Source organism: Camellia sinensis, chromosome 7 (assembly GCF_055761805.1).
Source record: "Camellia sinensis isolate YWXY chromosome 7, ASM5576180v1, whole genome shotgun sequence".
NCBI lineage: Eukaryota > Viridiplantae > Streptophyta > Magnoliopsida > Ericales > Theaceae > Camellia > Camellia sinensis.
In genome coordinates this window covers 36,076,655-36,082,754 of record NC_138967.1, presented here as the reverse complement: position 1 = coordinate 36,082,754, position 6,100 = coordinate 36,076,655, and the positions used below count along the sequence as shown (strand labels likewise).

Sequence of the window (6,100 nt, the reverse complement as noted above, 5' to 3'; positions counted from 1 at the left end):
AGTAAGAAAAATAACGTCCAATTAGTATACATTAATGTGTTTGTAAGGGGAAAAAGTTGACATGAAAACAGTCCTCGAAGAAGAAGAGGACAGAACTTTCTACCCCAATGGTTAACTCATATCCCTTAGGGTGGTAAAACTGGTGCAGGGGTCAAACACATGCACATATAAAAAAGTGATGCTATACAATGTGGAATTACAAATATTTATTTCTTCTTTTTCTTTTAAAGAAATAAAATACAAAGAGAATACAATCTTTACCTAGGAAAAACATCTGACATAATTAAACTAATAGAACAATAAAAATATTGAGTTTATTTAATATTCACATAAAATTGAAATTCTAGAAAGGCCTTCCCTAGATTAAATGTAAAAAATCACATACCTCTGCACGCCAGTTCTAAAAGTGTCTTCTTTCAGTGTACTCCATCTCTTAATTTTTCTCCTCCTTGCCAATTTCTTAATTTTGTGCTTCTTCAAGGGAGAAACAACCATTCCCTTTGGGGTAGACAAGTGAAGTCCACTCCGAGAATCACCTGACTCCTCAGGAAAGCCCAGACCCAAGCATGCACCATGCTGAATAACCTGCACCAATCAAAGTTTCCAACACCACTATTATAACAGAAATTCATGGTGCACAAAAGTAACCGAACAATAGATTATAGAGAGCAAGCACCTCTCCGTTGGTACTGCATAGGCTATCACAAAGAAATTGTTTGATACCCTCCCCATGGTTTGCATGAATCAAGCCTAGGGCATAGAGAGCACCGCCTTCAGAGTATGGACTGCCACCACCACCAGCCCCACTCTGTGGCAAGTAAGGGGCCATCAGAGATCTATATGCAAATTGTACACTATTTCTCGGCTCCACAAACTGCTTTATTGTCTTGAGAATAAGAAGACCCGACCTATATGCAAATTATAAAATTAGTGAAAAAAGCTTTAATAATCATTTGTTAATACATACCCCATAGAGGCAGATCGTCTGAACAATATTTAGCATGCCGGAAACCAAGAAGAAGAAGATCAGAATAGGGCAACATAAGTGAAGAATAGAGCTCCAACAAATATATAAGATATTATTGATAGTCATCTCAATACAATTGCATATTGATAGTATTACACCAAAAGCCCAAACTGTATATAAAATAGCCCACATATATATATATATAGAGAGAGAGAGAGAGAGAGAGAGCAAACCATTTGGGATTGAGGAACTAAGGGGAGCATTTACATCGATCTCAGCAACAATGCTAGCATCTTCGTGTCCAAATGAATCTGCAAAACCCAGAAGAAAAAAACATGAGGAGACAGAAATAGGATGAGAAATCAAGGGGAAAAAAAGAAGGAAAGGCATGGAAGAGGGAAGAGCTTACATAAGAGAGACAAGTCTGAACGAGCAAAAATCAAGTAGCAGGAGAGAAGAGAGAGAAGTTTGGGACTGGTTCTCTTGTTAGTAGCAGAGTTTCCACAGACTAAAGCAAGGGTAGTCTGTGATTCATCCTTATCTTCATCAACAACATCTATTCCCTAGTTAAAGGGATGATGACCTCATCCATTGATTTAAGCTTATTTTTGCCAGCATTCAGCACCTGCTTCACAAGAACTTGAATAAATTAAATTTGGAAAGTGCCAATTTAGTTTTAATAATCACTATCATAAAGAATGACCCCAGGGTCCGATTTATCGGCGCTTTCTTCAGTTGGTTCATCGGCACTTGAATCAGCATCACACAACTCTTTCATTTCCACATCATCTCCAGTTCCATTGGTTGAACATATTGGTTCAGTCTGAGGTGGAAATGAATCTGCAGCAGCAGGAACGACTTCACAAGCAGGCGAATTACTCTTTCCTTTTTCAAAATCTGGCCCTGTTGTTGATCTATTACTACATTCTGTTTCAGGGCTTGACTTCACTGTTGTTGCCTCTGGACCAGACTTGTGTTCGTCTCCCTGCAGTGTTGACAGTAAATTGGGTCCTGCAATTTCAGTTGGCATTTCCGAGTGTGAATCTGCTTTTTGTATATGAGGTTCTATACTAGAAGAATCCTGCTGAACTGGAGAGAGGATTCTGTTTATATCTTGATAGATGGTCTCTAGTGGAAGGAGATTCTTCTTCAACTTGAACCAAATTGGATTCATTGTGAGATCCAATTTGTTGTTTGCCAACTTTTTCTCCCTGTTCTTGTAGTTGCCAGCATTCAGCACCTACTGGTTTGTTTGCTAAAAATGCCTCCATCGATTCATTGGCATTTTGTCCAAGTACTTTGCACATCTACATTTATGAAACAATCTTTAGTGATGACATATCATTTCCTGAATAATATTTCTTCTCATAGACATCAAAATCAGGTAAGATATATGATTTGATTCTGTAATAAATGGGATTTTACCTCATTATAAAGCTGAGCCATTTCCAAACGATCTGGTTTATTGTCACAAGCAACAGCTGAAACTTCTTCTGGAGCTGCACAAAAGGAAAAGGTCGCACCATATTAGCTTCCTAAATGAGCCCGAGTTCTTTTGACATCTTATTTTGCTCTGAAGCAACTAGACATATCGAGTATTTCAAAACCACTGGTTGTCTACATTCAAACTAAACACAAACTCGCCAAAACAAACATATTCCACCTTCCAACCTTAAAACACAACCTGACCAAAAACCAGGAACCTCATAAATGCAACAATACCTCCTGTAGACACCTAATTCATGTTCTAGAGTTGGTCATATATTTTTCAGGATTTTGCCACAGGATTTGCCAGCACCTTTGCAATTACAATCACCATATATTAGCCAATACCAAATATGGCAATACATGTGTCTAAGTTTGATATAAGTTGATATTTTGGTAATACTAGAAGAGTGAAGCCCTTAGAGCAACACATGTATGTTCTGTTACAAATCAAAGATGTACTACTAGCATTGCATATAGAAAATTTTACAGCTTGTATCAGTGAACAAAGAAATTGTGAGTTGATACAAATTGAAAACTACAGAGGTGGGAGGTAGAATGCAGTACAATCTAGATTGCGACAACAGAAAAGAAAACGAACAATATAAATGTGATGCTAAGATACTAGAAATATAAAACAACGTCATCGGAAAAAAGAACACCATTTGCTTTCTTTATAGCTTCTGCCCTGTAAAAGACAAAGTAGCAAAAAAGATGACATCATATAGATTGCATGTAAAGTTTCAGCCCAAGTAAATGGATTAAGCCAAGTATTGCAATTTTAGCCAGAAAAGTCACTCACATGTCTCCTCCTTCACAATAACCAATAATGATGCATACATAGTAGCCCTGAGATCCAAGACAATGAAATTGTGAATTGTAACATCCAAAAAATGACAGACCATATGCAACTATTCTGAAGTGAATAGAAAAATTATTAAGAGAGCACAACTAGCTTAATTAGCTTAAGAGAGCACAACTATTCTGAAGACAGCACAACTAGCTTAATTAGCTTAATGAGCTTAAGAGAGCACAACTATTCTGAAGTGAATAGAAAAATAAATAAAAGAGGAAAGTCACTGTAACAGTTTTAATTCATGACATTGCTTAATTAGCTTCTCAAAACTTTCATAATCTACGTGAGCAGAGGAAAACACATGTTGGATTTAGAGAACTACACAAAATAATATATATATATATATATATATGTATAGAGAGAGAGAGAGAGAGAGAGAGAGAGAGAGAAGTATCCATAAATGATGGCATTTAATTAGTAAAGTTTCATAATTTTAAGACCAATGATCAACTGGGTTAAACAATGAAGCATATGAAAGCAATATCAGCATGACAGGAAGGAAGGAACAAAAACAAATAGAATAGACATTCAGGTAGCCTATTAGACCATCAGAAAACAAAGGATGAAAGAAAATACCAATGTCAATTGAACAACATCAATAATACGAGATATAACATCTACTGACCTTCTCTACCCAAGAATCTTTATACTCCACAATAAACGGATTCCTCATTTTGGCAATAAGCTCCATCTACGTAGCGCAAGAAAAACGAAAATATTAGTCTGTACTCTACTCTAGTAATCTGACAATGTCCCAGATAAACACCACAGCAAAAGTTCAGCATGTAGCAAAACCAGCTAAAGTATAAATGTCTACATGCTAATCAATGATAAGTATGCGCAATTGTGTGCATAGCACTTAAATGCTCTTCATTTGACATTTGAAGATCCTCACCAAATTTGGATGTCCTCCAGCCGATCCAACACCAACCTCCTCCTCTATAAGGACCCATGTTCCAGGCAATCCCTGAAGAAATACAACTACAGCAGCGAAACATCTATGGCGGGCACCGAAACACCAAATTACATCTATATATGTAATTTTAGATATTAAAATGAGACAGATCACATACTTTGCTGTTACAGCCCTAGGTCAGATCTCTCTCTTTGTATTTCTTAAAATCTAGAGATGATGATACCAGGTTTGAGTGCCCCAATTTAAATGATACCTATTTTCTACATGTTTTGTTTAATTGTATCTTCAATTTTTTTATTATTTGTTTGTTTCCCTTCCTTTTATGAAAAAAGAAATACTAATGTTAAATTTTCAATTAATGGATAAATTATTCAACTATTGCTGAAGATAATGGTTTACAGCAGTGATTTAATTTTTTCTGTTTAATCATTTTCCCTGTATATATTCAGTGTTCTGCTTATATTTTTGGAAGTCCTTTGATTTTTGGATCTGCAAAGGTTTTAAAAATATACCCAGCTGAAAAGTAGAGGGAGGGTAGTATAGGAGCTTTCTGTGGTTGACAAAACAAAAAGGTCCAAAGTTCGAGGTCAAAGGCTAAAATAAAACAGCATACTCAATTCAGTTGGTTGTTCTGTAAGTTTCACAAGAAAACAAAAAGAAAAAGAATAAGAAAATTGTGGCATGTTGGGGGGTGGGTGGGTTGTATTTGATTCTTTAATTCCTTTGACTCATGATGCTCATCACCATTCCAACAATAACAATAAAGTCAAATAATGCTCTCCATCATAATAATCGATGAAATGCAAAATCAATTGGTATCTCTTGATGACTGCTGCACCCTACATGATTGCCCAATTTGCTCTATGACAGTGCACACTTCAAAGTTTTTTTTAGATAAATTAGGTAGGTAGAAGGGGCGCATTATACCTTTCTGTGGTTTGTTCCCTTGATTCTGATGTGTTGTTATCAAGAATATAAGGAAGTTCTAGAAACTGCAAGAAAGGTTCCTACTATATCCTGCAAGATAGCAAAAATGAATTATAACATATATTTTCCTAAGCATTTGATTCTTACACTGAAAGTAGTATGATACCAGTTAAAACATAATGACTCTGAATATCCACAGCATTGTTTCTCAAGCTACCATGGTAGTAAGATTCCGGTAAGATATTATGCAAGGTGAAAAAAAAAAAAATCAAACAATACAAGATATTTTGAATTCATTTAGATACAACATCTGCAGACACAACACCAATTTCGTAGAAATAATTTCAAAAGCAAAATTTAAATGTAAATCTATAAGCACTCTGATTTGTGGAATTATAGACTGAGCAGTTAACCATAAAAACCATCACTTAATAGAGCATAGCAAGATGAGATGGCATGTTAGATTTTCTTAATCGGTGCAGTAAGTGCATGACCATGGTTCGATCCCAAGTTGCTGACAAGCTTGCAGAGACTTTAAACCACCTTTAACAAGATTTTCTTTATAAGTAACTTAGGAAGCTATTTATGTCAAGTAAAATAGAGCAAATAGTCCTAATATATTCAGGCAAGAAATGAGCAACTAAAATGAGTGGGAGCCATGAGAGTGAAAGTTCAAAGTCAGTATCAATAGCCAAAAATCAGGATGAACTCTGCCAAAAACCTTCATAATTTTTCCGTCACTACCGATCAACGATTGGATCATTGGTGAGCCTGAAAACAAAATAAGGATGATTATTCAATCAATACATAGAGATACATATATAAATTCATATATATACTTGTATAGAGAGATTTTTAGGAGAAAAAAATTATTCAAAAAAAAGTACAGATAATGTGTACGTAGAGAATGAGATTGTGCGAGAGAGACAGAGATCCAAAGAGATCGAGA

The 6,100-nt window shown here is 35.6% G+C and overlaps 2 long non-coding RNA genes across 2 annotated transcripts; both read right to left on the bottom strand.

Moving 5' to 3' along the window:
• Positions 1-400: 400 nt before the first annotated feature.
• LOC114289251 (uncharacterized) lies at positions 401-1,589 on the bottom strand. The gene is made up of 4 exons (XR_014334557.1): positions 1,377-1,589; positions 1,201-1,278; positions 677-908; positions 401-585 (listed from the first exon to the last, which is right to left on the bottom strand). It is a non-coding gene; the product is annotated as an uncharacterized LOC114289251 (long non-coding RNA).
• Positions 1,590-1,985: 396 nt separating this feature from the next.
• Positions 1,986-5,832, bottom strand: LOC114259118 (uncharacterized). The gene is made up of 4 exons (XR_014334556.1): positions 5,152-5,832; positions 3,934-3,999; positions 2,393-2,466; positions 1,986-2,274 (listed from the first exon to the last, which is right to left on the bottom strand). It is a non-coding gene; the product is annotated as an uncharacterized LOC114259118 (long non-coding RNA).
• Positions 5,833-6,100: the final 268 nt, after the last annotated feature.